Below are 22,192 nucleotides of genomic sequence, written 5' to 3' on the forward strand. Positions count from 1 at the left end.
ATATTAATAGCTTCCCTGTTTCTTCCCCTCTGCAGGCTAATGTACTCCAGAAAACAGATATTTTTTGCAAAAGAGTAGGAATATATCTGGAAGAGCTATTTGTTAAACTACTGGCTACACACAGATAATACCATCCTGGGGACAATTTTTTCCTGCTACTTTTAATGTGAAGTAGCATTTTCAAAATCATTTTGTCAGACAGCTCTTCCACACGGGAAAGGCTTGAATTCTGATGGCCCTGAAGTAACAGTAATATTGCCTTTGCTGTACAGCCAGCTCTGCAAGATACTAAATGTCATTGACTTTCATTATTTAAAAGTGCACCTTTCCTGGTAGCATTTGCACTAAAAAACAAACCCTTTAGGAATGCGGAGGACCCAGCTGCAATCCAGAAATAATAAGAGTAATGACGTTAATAATAATTCTAACAAAGAGTAGTTTATCGAGCTTAGCAGAATTTTACCTTACAGAAGAAGATGCCCCACATCTCAGCTTATGTAGCACAGTAGCTACATTTCAGTCCTGAAGCAGTCAAGTAGTTGGACTAGAAGACCGTTGCAGGTACCTTCCAAGTAAACTATCCTATTCTAGTACATAAGCAAGCATCATTATCAGTGCTCCCATCTAAGAGAGATGGAAACCAGAATGCAGGCCAATGCCATCATTGCTCTGTGAAAAGTAAGAGGATGAGCCGCTGGCAGAGCAAGGAACAAATGTCCAAACATTTGAACTCTGGGCTTTAGTCAGTAGATCAGTGTGCCTCCAAGACCAAAACAGAAGACTCCTAATGTTTTGAGTGGGAGTGAGGAAAGACAGACTCGGCTGTAATTCATATCAGAAGGCAGTATAAAAGGAAGAGTGGTGACAGAAATAATGTGCAAAATTGCCCCAACGAAATCTTGGCCTATCAAAAGAAAACTTAGCAGGTAGGAATCTCCGGACACACTGGGTTGGCCTCATCAGATAAAGTACCACTGTCCACATCAAATCCAGTCAGGTCACGCTCCTTTCATACTCATCAGATAGAAATTGGCACATGTTGGTGTTAAGTGCTTGATCAAGTGCACATGTTCGTTCATCCCTGACCAGGAAATTCTCCTCCTAAAGCTCTGTGACCAACTTCATTTCCTTCCCAAGTAGATGTCTACAGTCTTTCAGTGGGCAGCCAATATGGACCAGCTAAAATTTAGATGAAGATACAGACCTCAAGAGTCCACTAGGATATACAGCATCTCTTATTTGAAGGCCAGTGTTGGTATTTTGTAAATAACAATAATTCTATCAACTCATGCATGGTAAAGATTGGGAAATGAGGAAAGAGGTCCCAATTACTTTTTCTTACATATTAAAATATGCTAATACAGCTAACTTATGGCATGTTTCCTTTTAGCTTTTTGATCTGTTTTGTTACTCTTCTGCGTTTGTATGCTCCCATTGTTCATTGAATAAGGATCATTTATTCAGGGAGAAGAAGGAGGGGGAGAGTGATGAACCTACATTAAAATGGCAAACACGAGCCCAGAATACTTCATGTTAAGCATAGAGAGAAATTTGTTTTCTGATTAGAAACAAAACAGACCCTTGAACTTAAAAGTCAATGACAGGAAAAAAAACCTCGCATGAAGATATGATTTATAGTAGTAAAAGAAAGTTATTCAGGAGTCAATAATTTTTCAAAAGGATTAACAAAGCATATGCAGCATTACCCATAATGAGATAGGATAAGTATGGAAAGCTCAATTTGCATGCCATTTAGATTCAACAGATAGTTAAACTGTTGATATCTAAAGTGCTGTTGTTGTGACAGTAAAGTTAGAGGTCCTGCACATCCTCTGAAAATTAATATAGTTCAGAGAAAATGGTAAAAATTGCAATTCCTTTGGTATCTAGAGGGATTTAAACTATACAAGAAGGACGGTCCTTTAGATGGCTAAATTTCCTTTTTATCATCAGGTCGTGGGGGTTGGCTAAAAAAGGCATCAAGGTAACTTTTTTTAATTCAGATCTATCTACCTCTGGGATGCAACCAGGAATTTAATGCCAAATGGAAAACAGTAGGTAAGCTGAAAGCTGAAGTAATTTATCACTGCTATCTTTTCAACAGATAAGCATTTCTTTGTTTGAACAAATACACACGACAGTATATAAAAACAAAAAAGTTTTGAACACAGGGCTTCTACATAATGAAATTTCAGAAAATATTCAGTATAAAAGTTCTGGTGCACAAAGAAGATTATTAATTTTCCTTCCACATGACAAATAGATAAATACCTTTATGTTAAACACAATTTTAAGTACCATACACTATTCAGGTTTGTATTTTTCAATGCTTCAGAAAGCAAGAAGAGATGTATTGAAATTATTAATTTTTCAGCATATAAAGTTTAAAAAACCCAAACAATTCAATTGAAAACCAGTTCAGATGATAAATAATAACAATTATTTTTCCTTAGACTGCCACTTACAAACCCCAAGTTGAATCTGGAAAAAAAAGTATTTCTTCCCATCTCATACATCATTACCAGTCGTAATGATTCCTCAGATCCTCCTGCTGCAACCTCACTGTCTTGTATTTGTGCTGTCAGCATCAGCCATATCACCTATCTATGTTTCCTTTTCAGTCACCTCAGTGACTGATCGATTGGAATTTAGTGTATGGCTCTTTGGATGGTGCATGCCCCATTCTAATTGCTTTGGCTCAGCAAGGTAAACAAGAATAAAGAGCTATATAGTCCTTTCTCTTCCTGCATGTATATGAAGGAACAATACAATTAAAAATGACATACAACATTCAGCTACCATGAATAAAAAGAAGTAGAAAAAAAGGTGGTTGCATTTGAACCTATCGGACAAAATGTACAAGATTCCAATACATAGTCAGATCGTTTTTAAAAGCTGATAAACACAATTGGAATCTGGAAACATCAGTATTGGAGAAAATCATTTATTATGTGGATTTTCTCTTGTTTTCTCTTCTCTGTGATTAATTAAAGGGAGGCAAGTTATCGATTGTGTTTTGACACTAGTGTCAGATGTGACTGCTGATACACTGATCCAACAGTCTCTCAAAATGGAGAAAAAAAAAAAAGCTCTACATAGAACTAGAGTTTATAGCAAATCAAAACCACTGTATCAAATGTTTACATAAACCTAACAAGTATGCAGAAAGACAGAAAAGCCATTGCCCAATCAACCAACTGCCTCCCACAGCTGGTGGATATTGGAAGCAAAAGAAATGATGGGTTCTCTTAAGAGTAAAGGCAAGCACAGACATTAAGGAATAAGATCTTGAAGAAAAGAACCGGAGAAGAATACAAGTCAACAGAAAGGAACCTAGATGTTCTTCATTGTGCTGTTGAATCTTCAAGGAAGAGAAAGAACTTACAAAGGAACAAAGAAAAGGCCTTTCAAAGAATGAATTTTACAATGGAAAGGAAACTCCAGAGAAGACTGGGAGCTAAATGTGGAAGCCAGATACAAATCAAGCTAAATCAGTGAGAGGACAGAGAAGCTGCAGAAATGCAGTGTCCCCCCTGTTTTATTTCCATATTCACAAAAGCTATGTAGAAAGTCACTTTGCTTTAAAAAACTAATTGTCTGGTTCAGGCTAGCTGCCCTTGCACATCTCACATGGTGCTAACTTCTCTTTTGGCCTGGGCCTCCAAAATTACTTAGCACTGGTATTCAAACTTTACAGCAGATCACTGAAGAAGACCATTCTTCTCACAGTCCTTTTAAGACTTCTTGACAAGAGAACATAGAATCATAGAATGGTTTGAGTTGGAAGGGACCTTAAAGATCATGTAATTGCGACCCGCCATGGGCAGGGACATCTTCTACTAGACCTGATGGCTCAAAGCCCCATCCAACCTGGCCATGCACGCTTCCATGGATGAGGCAATCACACTTCACACCTCCTCTGGGCAACATGTGCCAATGGTCTCACCACCCTCATAGTGAGGAAACATCTTTCCTGCATGCTTAAACTCTTACAAGGATTCAAAATTGAGCTTTTAGCCTATGTCCTCCAGAAAAGGCAGGATTCAATAAACTCAACCTATGGGCTGGCAAGTTTGTCATATGCTTCTTGAGATGCTCACTACTTAAAGTGTGGTGAAGTGTACATTCTTCCACAGATGACAATCCCTTGCTCCTCCAGAAAAGATGGTGAGAAGACAGGTTTTGGCCTGACATGACACAGTTCTGCACACCTGACCAGGCAAATCCTGGCATAATCCCAAACCAGCCTGAAAAGAGGTAAGAACAGTGCCATATAGAAACCTTCACCAAAAAGCAATCTGGGAATGACAGGTACATGGATGTATCTATATCTAGGTCATATCCATACTGGAAGCAAGAAGTTCTCAACACTTTTTTCCCTTTCAGATTTTCAAAAGGATGATGTAAAGACAAATGTTGAATAGGAGGCAAGTAGAACTGCAAAAAAGACGATGATGTGGCATAATGAGGTTGCAAACCAGACAACACTATATCTGCAGTGTAAGAAAGTTATATAACCGTTTTCTGAGTTTCCTGCATCAACTTAGAAAGATACCTCATTTCTACCAAGAGAACATATTGCAGCAAGCCCCCTTGCTGATTTAGGATAGTAGCGTTTACCTTTCCTTATAAGCCATCAGAAAGACAGTTGTATATTGTGTACATACAGTGGGGACATGGATTAATTTCAAACCTATCACATAATCTGATGAGATTTCCCTTGAGATCTCCTAACACTCTACAGCACTGTGAGCCATTATTTCCATACTTATTGGAAATAATGTCTGAGCCCAGGCAAGTCACAATATTCCCACTGAGAGTTGTCATGACGGGAGTAGAATTAATTCTTATTGTGCTTGTACGCATAGAGGGTCTTTTTGGCTTTATTAGCATGTACCCCAAATAGTATTTAAATCCATGATGATACAGTATCATGTGGGGCCTCCTAAATTTGGACGTATATTCCTGACTACATATACTGAATGCAAGTCAATTTCACCTGCATTCACATAAGTCTGATGCAACTGTCATCTTCAGCGGTCAAGCTCCTGACTCATGCCAGTATGGAATTGGAACTGGATCTGTGACATAACTGAAGTACTCAAGATCCTTTCAAGATGCAATTTATTAAGGAGATAGACCTTAATCGCAATGAGCTGTGATGCTAGTTTTCATAGTTTAAAGGATGAGCAAGAAGCTTTATTTTTTTAATTGCAGTTAAATTCATTCACTCTTATTATGGAGTTAGTTATCTATTTTAAGCATTCTCCAGGTGGTTGCTGTTACCAGATGTGGACAGATCCCTTTGTGCTTCACTATGAAACTAGCCATGCTAGCATCTTTGGATGTGCTGAAGACTCAGCTATATTAAAATAATTTTTAGATTTCCAAAACATTCTCCTGAAAACTTTTACCAATTATTTCTGGTTTATTTCCGAAAGCAAACTTTCTCAATTTTTAGTTGTTCTGTTCCTTTTACCTGATTCATACATGTAGGCTTGTAACACTCCTATCTGTCACTATGGAAACAACTGTTCAGTCACTATAGCTGATGTCACTGAATGGATCAAGTAAATTATTTAAAAAAAAAAAAAAACACAAAAAACCAAACAAAACTTCTAAGCAAATCCAGTAACAATTTGGAGAAACCCAGAAAGAAATTCAATTGAAAGGGATGACTTAATTTCAGTTTTCAAAATTGCAGGGTTTTTTTTAACTTTTTATGTTTCTCTGTGGGCAGCAGCCACTGAATGAAATCCAGTAAAATGGGTTCTATCAAGCCCATCTCCTACCCAGCACCATATCTCATAATGAGAGTGCTGCAGCTTCAAACCCAGCTCTGGCAAAACTTTTCATGGGAACCTGAGGCACAGCAGTCTTCTCCCTTTTGGGCATGCTGAGACCTGACTTGTACACTTACATAGCCACTTAACCATTCTAGCCAAAAAGCCTGAACATGCAGCTGTCTGCAACCAGCCTGCCATTGCCCAGCAGCTTTAAATATTACAGATATATATGTGCGTGTGTGTGTGTACCTATCTCCATTTCCCCAACAGAAATAACCGTAGGCCAGAAATCTTTTCAGTTGTCATGCCCTACCCATGTCAATGCTACAGTGATGTCTGTTTTATGGATCAATGTTGATTTTCATCTGGGTTTCTGTAAAGCTTTGGGAAAAAAAAACCTTGGAAATGGAAAGAGAGATACCATTTCATAATCCAGAGCAGCCTTTTGGAGATTTTCCCATAAATCAAGTACAAATGCAGGATAACCATATTATTATTTAAATAATATACTTCTGTATTTAGCAGGAAAGTAGATAAACCCATTTAGGATTTTGGCTAACTTACAAATTTTTTACATATTTCTTCTAGCTACTGGTAGCACACAATTAAAAATGCCATTCCAAGGTGATTCTAACTTTAGAAATAATAATAAATCATATTTACAGTACTATCTTAATGTCTTAAAGCTTTATAATTTTGTCACATTTTGCATGAAAAGATATCCTCAACTTTATTTCTTAAATAACATCATTGATGCTGACTTAGAAGCAGTCAGTTTTATCACTATTACATGTGAAATCTCTGGGGGACTAAACTTTAGGAGATACACTCACAAAAAAAGCAGCACCTCTTTTATACCCTTACTAATTAAATGCAATTAATTCACTAGCACCCTGGAGCTGCAGGTATTAAAAAATAATAAAATCCCCAAATACTTCTGCTTTGCATGTGATAAATGCTACAATCACTCTTACTTTTTAGCAAAAATAAAGAAGAAATAATATTAGGTCAAAGTGAAGTTCATCGCAGCAGGTCGATGGAGATTGTCAGAATTCATTAGCATCTGTGTGACTGGTAAATTATTGAGTTAATTTTAGGTTGAGTGACATATTTAGAAAACTACAAATCACCTTATTTTGTGAATTTAATCAACCTTTGCTCTTCCCTGGATAGTTCAGCATACGTCTGCAATATTAAGTTGCAACTGACTTTTCACTCTTGCAGCCCTCACAAATACCAGCACTTTGCAAATTTTCAAACCATCAGCTGCATTAAATGCCGGTCTCCAGCAAGGAGTTCAACAGAAATAAAGCATTATAATTACAGAGAAAACAAAAATTTAAAAACAAACAAACAAACAATCTGAAAAGGAGGCTTTCTTTAACTGAAGTTTTAGCCAGTTTTATGCTGAAATCTCAATTTGCTTTGTGTCTAAGAATAAAAATGTTAAAGTTCATAAGATAACAATGCAGAAAGGAAACTTCTCTTTGGAAACTTAAAAAGAAAAAAGTTGCCGTTTGAAAAATTTAGTCAATCTACCAATCCTTCTTTGTGACACTCTGTTAGCCCAATTAAATCCCACTGCAAAACCAAAAATTGCACTGTATGTGGATATTCCAGCTGTGGCTTCTGAAAAACACTATTTTCAAAGTCAGGAAAAATCTTTTTCAAAGCTTATCATTTTCTGGAAATAAGTCACAACTCCTAGCTAACTTGAGCTATTCATTTATTTCTCATTGAATATCTTCTGAACACTTAGCACAAAGTTTCTCTTCATTTCCGAAAGACATTTTATTAGCACTAGATTTGATATCGAACGTGACAATATTTAGGTAACACAGTGGGCTTTTCTAAGTAAAATTTAAACTGTGAAGATATGCATTTGCAAAAAGGGCAATTACTTGTATTTTGAATATGCAAACAAGTTGCTTTTGGATTACTGGCAGCTACAGCTTGGGCTCTGACACTTAGCTCTTATTAATAGGCAAAGCAATTAATGTAATTATAAATATGGAAAAGAAAAAATATCAACACTATTTACACTAGTTAGTTACTAGGAGGTAAAATACTTTGTCAGCTGTAATACAATACAAATTGCTGCAAAGTGTTTAATACAATTATAACATGCATATATTCAAAGCACTACAGTTTATATTCTAGGTCTGTCCTCTTGGGATCAATTTATGATACTCTATGCTGGGTATCTTGTCTTGACAAAATAATGATACTTCATTCCTGTGTTGCTACATTTGGCTACCACACACTCCATGTACGGGTAGGATTACAGATCCAGTCATTGCACAGTGAATAGCAATGCACATCGCCACGATGCACAGGGATGGGAGGGAGAAGGTGTGATTGGCATCTGTACAGAAAGCACCACATGAGTGTGCACCTGCCTCTCCAGTTTGGAAATGTTTTCCTCAAGCAAACACAGTAAAGAAGCATAACAATCAACAGCAAATTGTATCTACTTCTTCACTGTTGGCATTGGTTACTTGAAAGTTCATATTAAAAAACCCACTCAGACATTTACCATCCTCACCCCATGCACACATGGCGTGTAGTGACAGGCAGCAACTCTGCAATGGAGGTTCAGGAGGTGTACAGAAAGTAATCTTGCAGGTGACAGCCAACTAGGGAAGTACTGTAAGGTGGAAAAACCACAGTCGTATCATAAGGGGACTGACGAATTCTTAAATACTCAAAGCCATTAAGCCATTTAAGCAGAAGACTGCCTTTGTTTTCTTGCATTTGGAATTAAATTTGTGTTCAGAATTACTGGTGTTACAAACTAACCAATCTTAAACACAACTGTTTCAAAGTTCCTTACCAGTGCTTTAATTTCTGACAGTTGCGCAGCACATTACTGATATCCTCAATTAATAACACCATGTGTTACTTGGGAATGTATGGTACATTTAGCAGCATGACTCATCCACAACTGCTCCAGTGAGTCAGAAGACACTGCTCCCAGGTTCCCAGGTACCAAAGTGTACCTTGTAGTCACCTATTGTAAACACGTTTGCTAGCACTGCAAAAGGAGACAAACGGTCACAACACCAAGCCAATTCAGAAAAGGGAAATAGTTTTAACGCAAAACTTCTTTGCATAACTTTGATAAATAGGAGGGACACACAGCAAAGATGCACAATACTAAATACGGTGCGGTGCCTGTATGGTAAAGCAAATTAAAAATGAACAGGGAACTGCTAAAACCTGACACCTTGTCTAACCAAACCAAATTGCTACTGCCCAGTAGACACTGGCTGATGCACACTCCTGCTTTATTTCCCATTTGCTCCATGGGGCTGCTCCAAAGTTCACCCAGAGCAAAACAGTCTTTTTTGGATAAAGCCTCAAGTAAGAACAAGAACAGACGAAGCATCTGTACGTAACTTCTGGCTCAGGGCTGGCTGTGAGGGCTCTTAAAACCCCAGCTTTTTGCTGGAGCAGCCTCAAGGCTGCTCCAACTCTCTTCCCTGCAGGCCATGGCCCCAAGGAGCAAACACAGTGATTAGAGCCCACTGTTTCAACCACGTTCCCCTCTCCTCTGAACAGAGCTGCCTTGCTCAAGTACTCCAGCAAGGAGCTGTTTGAGGAAACAGCCATTCAAACCCAGCACCATCTGCTGCCATGTACAACCTTTCTGGTTGTAATGGGAGGAAAAACAGCCACCTTGCGCCTCCGGAGGGGTCTTGTGAGCCACAGATACCTGTAAGGCCACCAGCCACCTTCCTGCCTGCTATGTCAGGCCATGCAATACCTTGGGTGACCCAGCTGCAGGGGATGGTCAGGGGACTCTCCCGCCGGTGGGTGACTGCTGCCTGCTGTTAATGGACAGCAGTGCCCGTGAAGCCGGTGAAGCAGTGCCGAAGGGCTCCGTGCCCTGTGCAGCAACTTTGCCCTATGGACAGAGAAGGCACAACCCTTCCAGCTGAACTTCCCGGCTTCTGTCTGCTTCTCACAATTTAACGTTACTTTCTGTGTTTAATGTTTCAGATTTGCATGTAGTTTAAAATAATTAAGTTGGACCATGCCAGTTATTTCTCCGAGGTTTCAGAACACAAACTTTGTATTTCTTCGGCTGTCTGGCATAGGCTGCCACAGATGGAAGACAGATATCTGTCCGCCAATGTTTAAAGAGGACCAGATCTTTTTTCTTTAAAAAATTTCCTGTTTAGCGGTGGCAGTCATACAATCAGCCAGCCCAACTCGTCCCTCCCTAACAAGTGCATACATGAATGAACAAGGGAGACCATTGCCTGTGCAGGACACGCGCACACACACAGAGGTCTGAGGTGCACAGGGACTGCCTTGATGGTCAGTTTTGAAAAGAAAGGGGACAACTTTTTCTAAGCTGGATTGGAAAGCTCTGAAACTCACATACCCTTCTGCCAAAAGGGATTCATTTACTGAAAGGGAAGGAAAACAAGGTTGCCCAGTAGCTATTCCAGCTAAGGTCAGCCAGCAAGATTTGCTATTTCTGAGTCCTTCCAACCCAAACATCTGAGGGAAGTTGTTCAGTTGGTGCATGCTCTTACTAAATCAGCTGTGCTTTGCTCCCAGCTGATGGCTGCCAATTTAGACTGACCTCAAATCCTCCAGCTTCCTCCCCCCAGAGTTACAGTCATTCTCTGCTATTTCACCTGATCTTTAACAAAAGTTTCCACACCTTCCGGGCTCGTCACAACAACTCTTCAAGCATAAGCCAAAACCAAACTGACAGAATAGATTTCATTTTTCTCTCAGAGACACACATATGCCACAAAGACTGCAGTTCATCACCTACACTTTACAAACATTGCTGAGCACACTCAAGTAGGATAGCGCTTTTGCAAGCATGGCAGTGCTGCTGCTTCTTTTTCTTTGCCCTTTTTCTTTTCTTTTAAAGTAAAAAGTTGCTTAAGTCTGTTTGAGGTTAAGTTCACAATTTATGCTCAGCGAGCTGTCTTGTGCTGTGTCCAAAACCAGCACAGAACCACTGTCACTTTTTCCTGGAATCCTGTCCACAGACTGGGGATTGGGGCTTCCTCTTCTGCTCTGGCATCCTTTGAGCCTGAATACTTCAGGGCTTGAAGATTTCTTCCTTACACAGAAGGGTGGTGCTACTGGGTGGCGCCTGCATAACTGTGTGCATGCAGGGAGAAGTTTCCAGGAGCAATGGAAAGTAAGCTATGCCATAAAAATTTTACAGTGCTTACTCCTTTCTTCCTTTCTACATGACATGTTGGGAAAAATTTGGGGACAAAATGAATGCTGCCGACTTACAGGCATTGGGCAGTGTCTTGAGGAAAACAAGGAAAAGTGCTACCCCACAGACAAGGGCAAGGGTGGCAGGTGGGGAGAGGACAGACGGCTGGTTCGCTCCCACACGGGGACTAGCAGTTGCAGGTGAACCAAGGCCATGTGCCCTACTAATAGCAGCAGCTTCCTGCTCAAAATAAGAAGCAGGTTCACACATTAATTCTCCAGTTGTGTTCAGACATAAGCTGCAACACAGATGTTTGCAGGGCACAAAGGGGGCACCCAACAGAGCTGGCTGCAAAAAAAAAAAAAAGTACAGGAATGACAGCGAGTTGCCTTTTACAGCAAGATCTCTAGAGAGGCAGTAAAAGGGAAGCTTATTCTGCTATGATTTTTTTTCCTGAAGCTCCTCCTTGTGTAAGATCCCACTGCTGCCAATCTCCAGAGACTGCAAATGAATTAGAAAGAGGAGGAGAAAGCAAAAAGCATGGATAAGCAAAATAAAGGAGCAAAGCAGAAAACAAAGCACAACAACTGAGACTAAAAAAAATGCATCACAAAGAGGGAAAAGATGAAAAGAAGTAAAGACACATCAATAGATATGAGAACTATTAACGAAATGTAATCATCAGAAACACTGCTGAGATCTTTTGCACGCACTCTGAAAGCACCATTAGACAGAGGATCTTCTGACAGGGCTGGACATAGGTCTGAAAATCCAGGAGACCCAGCAGTGGGACCATCATACATTAAGTGATCTAGGCAGCTATCTGACCCCATACATAAAATGGAGACAATGGTTCTTCAGCTTTTGCCAAACAGCTTGGGACCTATAGGTGAAGCACACTATGAAAATATTTTGCATTCTGATTCTTACAGAACAAGCTACTTACTGCAAAAAAACGTTTTTGTGAAAGGGTCCTCTACACCAAAAAGTGGTCCTGGATTTTACTCATAAGAAGAATTCAACTTCTCCCCTATTATAAATCTCTTCAAAGTTTCTCATACAGAGCAAGGTAAGTTCAATTGTTACATTCATGTATTAAAGAAACCTTTTCCTCCTCAGAGCCCAAGCTCAAAAAATTGTCTAGATCTATAAACTCTTTAGAAAGAATAAAACCTTTTAAATCTTCTCTTGTTTCTTCTCCATTGCTAGGAGCTCAACAGAGTTTCAAGCACCATCAAGTATGACCTGACTTGTAAAAAAGAAATCACCTAAAAATTACTTCATTATATGCAGGAATGTATTTCTGAAATTGCCTGAATACTTTCTGTAAATGTTCCAACTGAGATACTAGCTTCACTGAAATACTTGAGAAAATTTCCAGGAACTTCAATATACCCAAGATTTTGACTTTTATGGCCATTTTTTTCCCAGTAGTCACATTCGTACTTTTACTACATTTAGCAGTTGCAAAGAAATCCAAGGAAACACAAACTAAAAACCAGTTAAAGCACAGCCTCAAGTATGGGTGGATCAAAAGTAGAGCTACTTCTTCCAGCTCACTGATTTTACCTTCAAAACTTCTCACTTGCTTGTGAAGATTCACCTTTTCATTCAGTCTGAAGGTAAATTTGTCAGTTTGGCTACAAATTTCTCTCCGAGTAATTGAGCATCATACCCTTCCCAATTTCTGCCATACAAATTCAACATGGACTATTGAAAATTCAGCCTGCAAAGATCATCACACTGTTCCATTCATGGCAGCTGAGATTTATCAAGGGCTTTAAGAAGTTCAGCATTAGTCTGTCAACAAATCTCACACACACTCCAAATCATCTAACACAAAACATACATATATCCATTGCACATACCTATTTATTGCAGATGTTCTCCAAGTCTCAAGAAGCATATAACCAAGAATTGCTTCAAGTTCACAATCCAAGATCTGAAAAACAGGTAATACGTATTTTTAATGTCACTAAAAGTATATGTATTAAGCATATAAAAGAAAAAAAATATTGTGTAAAATTACTCTTCAGAGTTTATGAGCTAGTCCTTCTGAAGTTGTGCATCACCTGAGAAATGTTGTGGGTGATAACAATGATGTTATGATAATTTATATGGTATGAAATTTAAGATACATGATATTGCATAGATTCTCGGACAACTTCTACATACAAGATCAAAAATAGTAGAAAATTCTGAGAACACATCTAATTTTCAAATAGCAGTTTTGCTACAACTATTTGTAATGAAAGAACAAAACCAACATACTGAATATGCAAAACTGCTAGTGGCATATCAGAAAATACAAATTATTTAGGAAACCACAAGATCCCTATGTACATTTAAGCAATATTCTGCCTTTAGTTCACAGCAAGACAGTGGCATGAATAGGAAAACCACATGAAAAATCAAGGATATCATTATGGGCATTACCTCTTTATTGTCTAGAAATGCTGAACATGCGCAGTTCTGCTACAAGTATGAAATTCTAGACATACCTTTTTTTAAGCATTTGTGTAACACCTAATCACAATTAGTCCCAGAATCTCTAAATTTTGCTGATGATTCTCACACAGTGACCCTGAATGTAATGCATTTCATAAGTCTAACATGCTTCAGAAAGTAGAAAAGGGGAGGAGGATGCATTGGGAGAAAGAAACAGGCTTGGCAGACTGAGTACAGACACAAGGGGGGGGGGGGGGGGGGGGGGGGGGAGAGGAAAAAATTGTTCATGTCCAAATGCACTTGGTCCGATCTTTGTTCCGGACAATGACTTCTGAGATGACCACATCAGCTTCACCATCATGAGTACATGCTATATTGAGTATTTCTGAGTCACCACTAGCATCTTTGAAATCTGCAGCAGGAAACACCATTTCACAGGGTGCAGCCACACAGCCACAGCTCTTAAAAAAAAGTAATAATTAAGATTCCACACTAGAAAAAGTTTTGCCTCTTTCCTTTCCCAATAATTTTGCCTCAGCTTTTGCCTGCAGCTGCACTACTAGTATGCACCACATGATTCCCAGTGTAGGCAAAGTTAATCACCCCAGCAGAGTTAAGACAAATCGGTGGTAGAACAGCCTATATCCACTATGCATCAGTGGTGACCTGGCTGGGAGCACCTATGTGCTCCAGCTGAAGAGCAGGCATTTTCTTCTCCCAAGGCTCAGCCGACCAAAGGACTCCTAGACTCCCTCTGTTCCCTTCTGTGAGCTGGTAATTTTCAAGCAGAGAGACAAAATGTAAATATCAGCATGGATAATTATGTCACTGCTCATTTTTTGCAGGATAACCAGACAGAAAGATAAGGCTCACTCTGAGAAACAGAAGCAGTATAAATTTTTATCTAGCAACTGCATGAAAGATTATATCAATTCTTACAAAAGCAACAGTTTGTTGATTTGTAACTGTTGCCGACTTTCATGTGTAAGAACAACTACAGAAATTCCTCACTGGTCTTCTCTACGTATTTTCAGGGAATCTCTACAAAAACGACAACTTCTAGGATTATTTATGCTATGCACTATGTTGCCATTCCTGCTGTTGATATCAACCACAGACAAGCCAGACTCAGAAGCTCAGATTCCATCACAGAGGCGCGAGTAACACCACTACATCTCTGCCCGTTACATCTCCTACTCAATTCTGCAAAAGAGATTTCCACAATAAGGTGTAGAGAAATCACAAAGAGAATGCCATTAAAGTTAATGTGAAAATCAGCCAAATATCATCTCTAAAAGGAGTAGGAGTTATTTACTAGGTAATATCAATAAAAATCTGCAAGATCTGAGGGCGGCCATAGTTTACCCTTTTTTTTACATAGTTACACGCTCCATTTTTCCTCCACGTCCTTCTTCATCAGTTAGCCTTGTAACACCTTTTCCACATGGAATCATAAGCTCATAGAACACCTTGAGTTGGAAGGGGCCCATAAGGGTTATCAAGTCCAACTCCCTTGCTCCTCGCAGGACTACCTAAAAGCAAACCATAAGACTAAGAGTGTCATCCAGATGCTCCTTGAACTCTGACAGGCTTGGTGCTGTGACCACTTCCCTGGGGAGCCTGTTCCAGCGATCAACCACCTCTCAGTGAAGAACCTTTTCCTAACGTCCAATCTGAACGTTCCCTGATGGAGCTTCATTCCATTTACTTGTGACCTGTCACTGGTCACCAGAGAGAGAGATCAGCACCTCCATCTCTGCTGCCCCTCTTGAGGCATTCCCTAGGCTACGCTTTCCCCTCTGACTTATCCCTCTTATCTCTTATCTGCTTCTATGGCTGCCCGTTTTCTCTTCACTTGCAAGGCCTCTACCATTGACTACGAACACTCATGTTACCACACCTTGACAGGAGTCACCACCCATCAGTTGAAGCACATTAACCACCTAAATGAACGCTGTTCCCTGGCTGTAACATCAGTCAAATGACCTTCACAACAGGTTGTATATTCCAGGAACTGAACTGTCAGGTCCAGCGAAACTTGTGTCATAAAGGTAACCTTCAAAACACTAACCGGGTGTAAAGTTCTACTAATGTGATAACGCATGAAATGATATCGCTCAAAGACATGTCTCAAGGGATTGTTGACCTGAGAAATTCTTATGACATATTTATAGAGAAACATTATGAATTACTGCATGGCTGAGATAGTTCTGCAACAGAAAGTTTGCAGCCAAAGATAAGACCAATTGTATGTAAGTATGAGCACACGATTTGCTGCGCATAACATTAGCAGTGTTTATTTTAGAAATGACCACCCATCAGATGGTTCCAAAAAAACTCACAGAGTTGCTAAAAGATACCAGGGAAAGTTTTTATTTGTAATACACTTTCTCTCTTTAATAACACCAGCTGTCGCCTTCACAAACGCATCATGCCCTTCACAGTTATCCCATATTCTGCAAACACCGAAAAAAACCCCAAACCCTCCCACAGTTATTAACATCTGCTTCATTTGCTGATTCTGACAAACTGAAGGACAAAGGCATGATTTAACAGATTGCTCCGCGTAAGGAAACAATGCAGTTCACGAAGGATTCATCAAATGCCCCTGTCAGAAAGCTTTACAAAGCACAGCTTAATGAACGTATGCAAATTGCTATAATATATAAAATGTCTGATACCACTTCAACAAGTAATGTGCTTATGAAATCTATGGAGAATGGTAAGACAGATCAATCCAATTTGTCTTCGAAATAAAGTGATTTGGTTTCCTCCAGATAATTTCAATCTCTTTTTTTTTAATGCCTTGTGGCATGACAGAAATGTATTACGTACAATGAACCACTGCTTTAGACCCTAGATGATGTAATTATTCAATAGAAAAAGCATTCAGCAAGAGACAAACTGGAAGCACACTGGTACACTTCAATATTTTCCTTCAATGTTTTGACACACTGGCATTTAAAAAAAAATTTGTTGTTTCCAAGCCTTGCTGCATTTAAACAGCCCCATTTTTTTTTTTTTTTGCCATTGTTTGATGGGAGGTTGAAGCCTGGGTGTTAAGTCAGGCTGATATTTACAGCATGAGGAACTGCTCAGATATGACAGCACATCAGAAAACAACATACATCCAGGATGATCACTGCTATTGCTGTTTTCAACATTATTGATCTAGAGATCTGATCGTTTTCTTTTCATCAAGATAGGGAAAGAATGGCTTATGAGCTAAAATGATTTTCGATGAAAAAAACGAACATTTTCTAGAGCTTTTTTTCCCTCTGACAACTTAAAGTTCTTTTCACCAACTTACTTTAAAGAAAATCATAAAAACACATTTTCAGTGTTTTTCTAAGAAGCTGAAATGCACAATCAGCCTTTATGAATTTATGGAAAAACAAATAGAACTCTTTTTTTCTTGGGAAAAAAAACCCAACCAACAAAAAAAAACCAAGGAAAAGAACACAGCATACTAAGTGCATCAGAAACTAGAAGGTACAGAGTTTCTGGATCTTGCCTTTACTAGGCTGGGCAGGTGTGAAAGAGAGAGGACTGTGATGTACCATCATTATCTCCCTTTCAAGACCTTTTTTCCCCTGAAAACATCTGCCAGAGGAGCCTAGGTACCGCTAGTGATGCCTTGTGTCTGAGATGGATTATATCACTGCTTCTGCACTCTGTTTTTCAGTAGAGGTGCTACTCATCCTTTGAAATAAAGTCCTCAGACCATCATGTGTACTAACATAAAACTGATACTTGATAGTTCATAATTTTCGACAACCTTCTTATACCTTCAGGACCCCCAGTAATCCACAGGCTATGGATACAGAAATTGGCTGGCCTCTTCACCTTCCCTTCAGCCACATTCCTCTGGAGCCTGTAATGGATAAGGTCCAGGGTGCAGTTTGCCAGTTCTTTTACATGCTCCTTATTAGTTCTACAACTCTCCAGCTGGAGGTGTCCATCCCATTCTACAGAATCCAAGTTTTCATAGCAAATCAAAGGAACTCTCATGCTGGGACCACAAAACGGGAAAAAAAATCACAATACTCTCTAACTCTTTCTTGGGTGGTTCATTATGTTATGCTAAGAGAAGAATCCCTGATGTAATAGTCTAACAGACAAACAGTTTCAACTCTTTATATCATCCATTATAAGTTTCATGTGACTACACAAGTAATTGCTGTTATTGTCAAAACTAGGTGCAAGTTTTGCTCAGTGTCTTAAGGCAAAATGACTAGAGTTGGGCAGCACTTAGTGCAGGGTTCTCAAATCTCTGCATCACGGGACTGCAGTTTCTGCACTTAGAATCAACTAAACTGTAAAATAAAGCGTCCAGGTTGAAATACCATGTCAGAAATGTACTATGACCTCATTTTAAAGGCATTAACTTGTAAAACCCCTTCCATTCTGTTACACTGAATATTCAAGATGTGCCAGGTACTGTGGAAAACATTTTTATTTCTCCACAAATAAATATACATTAGAAAGAGTGTTTATAACATTTTTCTAGAATAGGATTTATATCACTGACAATTAAGGGGTGATATTTTTAACACTGTATTACTTTTAGATGCCAGTTAACAGTATTTAACAAAGCAGGCTGTCCTCATTTTTACTTTTTTTTTTTTTTTTAATTCAGATTTGCAAGATGGTGGGTCCTCTGGCTTTGCATTCAGTCAAAGACTGAAATCTGGCAATAAATGAACATGATAAGCCTGCCTTTATTATACCTCATTTCTCAAAGTAACTCTTTCAGGTTCCATCATTACCATCCCTAGTTTAAAATTGCTCTTTATAACATAAAGCTCCAAGTACAGAAAAATGTCTCCTCTTTTGACTGTACATTGAGGACAACAGATTCACAGCTGATGTAGTTAATAAAGGCAAATTAAGGAAGCTTCATCTTACACCTCCTGTCTTATCTCCTGAACCTGTATGAAATTATACTATTTATCATAAGTAAAATAAAACATTCTAACTTTTCCATGAAATAGGGAGGAAATTATTATTATTGGGAGTCAATATTCTTACAGCTCCCTTAAGATGCAACATCTAATAGATTTCAGGGGGGGGAAAAAAGAGCCTTTTGTACCGATTTCAGTTACAGTCTAATAAAACACCTTCAAAAAAGATATTAACTTGCACACCATCATTGACAAAATTACAGTCACACTGTGTGCAATGGAGTGAGCTACATGATAATGCAATAAAACATTTTTTTTAACCTCTTACTTTGGGGTTTTTTGCATCAGGGACATCAGTGTTTGAGTCGAGGCACACCGCTTTAACAAAATAGGTGAGAAGCACAGCCAGTCCACCCAGTTCCACATCCTTACCTGCTACCAGATTCCTGCCACCCATTGCAGCGAGGGTATTCACCCATTGCTGTTACAAAGTACTTGTACTGGACAGCAGTGTGATCAATAACAGCAAATGGTTCTGGGACAGTGAAGCAGATGAGAAAGTGAAATCCTTTCTTTGATTAGCTTCTTGGCTAGCTAGCACAAACCTATGATCCTTGTTGAAAAAAGAAAAACTAGGAGGTTTATAAGAATGTAGAACTTTTTCTACTCAAAGAAAGCTAATTTCTAATGGCTGAAAATGCTGTCTTCCCTGACCTGTGGGAAAATGCAAGAAAGGGCTCACTGCTCTAAAGCCTGTCTCCAAAGTAGCATCCAAGGTGCAAAGACTCTCAACCTGAAATATTTCTGTGAAAGTACAAAGTATTGAGCAACTTTACTGTGGCAGGCACTTCTAAAGGGAAAAGGTCCTCATTTGCCCTGACACAAGGAGAAGCAGCACACAACACAGCCACTGCTTTTGGTTTGACAATGTGGAATCTAAGCTACCTTGCCACATCTCTACAAGGGTCTGAGATATGCAGAAATGTGCTGCCACCATTACAGTCTACAGGTTGGAACAGAAACTCCATAAGGAAATACATACTTTTTTTTTTTTCCTCCTCTTTTTTAAAAGAAAGGCAGAAGCACTAAGCTGCACTATTTCATACCAGTGAAAGACTAGGTAAGTAGCTGAACGCAATAGATGCAATAAATCTCCAACCCTTCCTTTTCTTAACTACAGTCACAACTGTTGGGAAAACCCTGCTCAAATAATCATAAGGTATGTAAAAAGGGGTTCCAGTAAGTTGAATATAGATCATTATTTTTTCACAAGTAAGACCTATGAGGACAACATGGGTAAGTTCAGCATGCCCATGACATTCAGTTGTCCTGGAAGGTCCTTAAATAACATTTAGCACCACGATATCTGAAGATTATGACATCTCATTCCTGCATAAAAGGAGGAATCATTCAGAACTAGCTACCAGTAACATCCAGTCTCAGAAATGGCAGGTGAGTCAAAAATATCCATAGAAGAAACAAGAGGACCATCATGTCCTCCTTGAAATGGACACCTATCGTAATGGGGGCCAGCTGCAATTGAAAGCTGTTTGCTCACATTATTTTTATCATTACAAAAAAGAAAGGTGAACACCCCCTCTTGTCTCAGAAGCAAATATGGAAGCTGGAGCTGTGAAGTGGAGAAGGATCAAACAACTTGAGAGGAGTCTAGGAAGCCTTTCTAAGCAGTCAGTCATGCCTCCTGAAAGTGGAGAATAGGCACCAAGATGTCATCCTCTAAAAAGTCAGAAATAATGAGGAATAGCTTATCAAGATATGGATTATTAGCAGACAGGATAGCGGCAGAATTAGTTCACCACATTGATGATAAAACAGTATTAGGAAAGCAGAGCAATTTTAAGGAAAGGTAGCTAAAATACCTGTCCAACACACTACTACAAGTCCTTCTCATCTCCAGTATTGTGATGCTTCAAAGTTAACTGTCCCAACAGACAACCCTGTACTCTGTCTGCTAGTGTCAAGATGAAGCATTGTATGCTATGGTAGGGCTGTAGTCTCCGAGGATTACATGTCTGTATGAATAATGAGGGTAGCTGCATTTTGTTCCAGTTACTGTGAATTAGGAGCAGAACCCCGTTGCCTGGCAAGCTTTCAGCACAGGCTTCTGGGTACAGTGCTTAGGCTGTCATATTGAAGGAATATGCTACTCAGAGGGATGAACTGGGTCTTGTCTAGTTTCCTTACCTTGCTTTGTCCAGGAGGACCCACCAGACAATAACTGTTCCACAGACACACACTCACATCACACAATCCCTTCCTAACACCACCAACGAAAGACCAACGTCCCAAATGTTTTTTTGGGAAGGCAGATGACAACCCCACTTCAAAGGTCTGGAAACAGCAAGGAACTTCTTACACTGACCTCAGACTGAAACCCTCTGGCATCTGTTAGCAAACAGCAGAATCTACCAACTGCTGGATTAAACATAAAAGAGGTGATAGTGCAAACACATGAGCAGTGGCCAGTCTCCTTTCTAACCCCTTTGGTAGCACTGTGACTTCATATTGCATCATGCTTAATTTTTTATTTTTTTTTATCTCTGTAAATGCTTCTATGCATTCTCACAAAAACTTCCCTAAATTTACTGAATTCTGCCTTCAAGTGATTTCGGTTTTCTACTCAACTACTGCACTTGGAGTTTATTCCAGAACTTCACCTCTTAGGATGTTTGAAAGATTTCTTTTAATTTTCAGTCTAAATTCATTCAGGATTAATTAATAAACATATTATCTTGTGCTGATATTATCCTTCAGTTTTAACAGATCTTCTCCCTCCCTGGTGTTTGCCCTCCAAAGGTATTTAGAACAAAGTTTTTTCCTGGATATTATACACAAATTATAGGGAACGGAGGCTTAGCATATTTTGTCAAAAAGTCTGACAGAAGATAACCATCCACTGGGAAAACATATTTAACTTATTTTTTTTACTAATGAACAAAAGGCAGATACTGATTTCTTTTCCTAGTTACTCCAGTACAAGCCAGGAATGATCATACTATAACCTATGGCTAGTCAAGAGGCAAGAATTGCATCTGAGCAGGCGTCTGCCTAGGGCTGCAGTAAGGGCTGTGAGCACTAAGTTGTCAGTGGAGAACAAATACCTGATGGAGGAGTGGAGAGCAGTAGGCACCTGCCATGCAAAAGCCATCATTTTAGAGGCCTTGGAAAGTGAAAGGCATTGACCATAGACTTTTCTCCAGCCCAGAGAGACCTGAAAACCAACATATCTGGCATCTAGACCCCCAACTCTCTAGGCAAATGCTGCACCTGCTCCAGTTCAGATTGGACGCTAGGAAAAGGTTCTTCCCTGAGAGTGTGGTCAGTCACTGGCACCAAGCCTGTCAGAGTTCAAGGAGCATCTGGATGATGGTCTTAGTTATATGGTTTCGTTTTAGGCAGTCTTGCGAGGAGCAGGGAGCTGGACTCAATGTTTCTCCTGGCTTCCTTACAACTTGAGATATTCTGTGATTCTACGTCTATGTAAAAGGCAATGTTATCCACCCCCCTGTTTTTCAATGTAACCATCACACTTTTGCATTGAATTCAGTGCCACTCAGATGTGTTAGGAATAGTCTCAGGACTCACAACACATCAAGCCTCTCCGAGCGCCAAAGCACCCCACTTCTGTCTCCCAGCTGTGGTGGCATTGCCATGGAAAGAACCAAGACTTTAAACTCACTTCTTGAACCATGATGCCTGAACATCCAGAGACCCTATATTTAAATACCCAAGGAAGTCTGAGGTCCAGGACAGCAAGAGTGATTGATCTAAATCAGGTGGCCATCCAGCACGGCTATTCTGTATTGATCTCCAAGATTTCAGCACCTAGGGGGGGATTT

General features: G+C 39.5%; 1 protein-coding gene across 4 annotated transcripts in view; it reads right to left on the bottom strand.

Annotated features, from left to right (window-relative positions):
- Nucleotides 1-22,192, bottom strand: part of ENOX1 (ecto-NOX disulfide-thiol exchanger 1) — a 369,755-nt gene that overhangs the window by 281,511 nt on the left and 66,052 nt on the right. For all 4 annotated transcript variants that reach the window (XM_055803033.1, XM_055803035.1, XM_055803032.1 and 1 more), the window contains exon 2: nt 12,849-12,922. The gene's annotated coding sequence lies outside the window, so the exon portion shown is untranslated. The remainder of the gene's footprint in view (nt 1-12,848; nt 12,923-22,192) is intronic.

This window comes from Falco peregrinus, chromosome 4 (genome assembly GCF_023634155.1).
Source record: "Falco peregrinus isolate bFalPer1 chromosome 4, bFalPer1.pri, whole genome shotgun sequence".
NCBI classification, from domain to species: domain Eukaryota; kingdom Metazoa; phylum Chordata; class Aves; order Falconiformes; family Falconidae; genus Falco; species Falco peregrinus.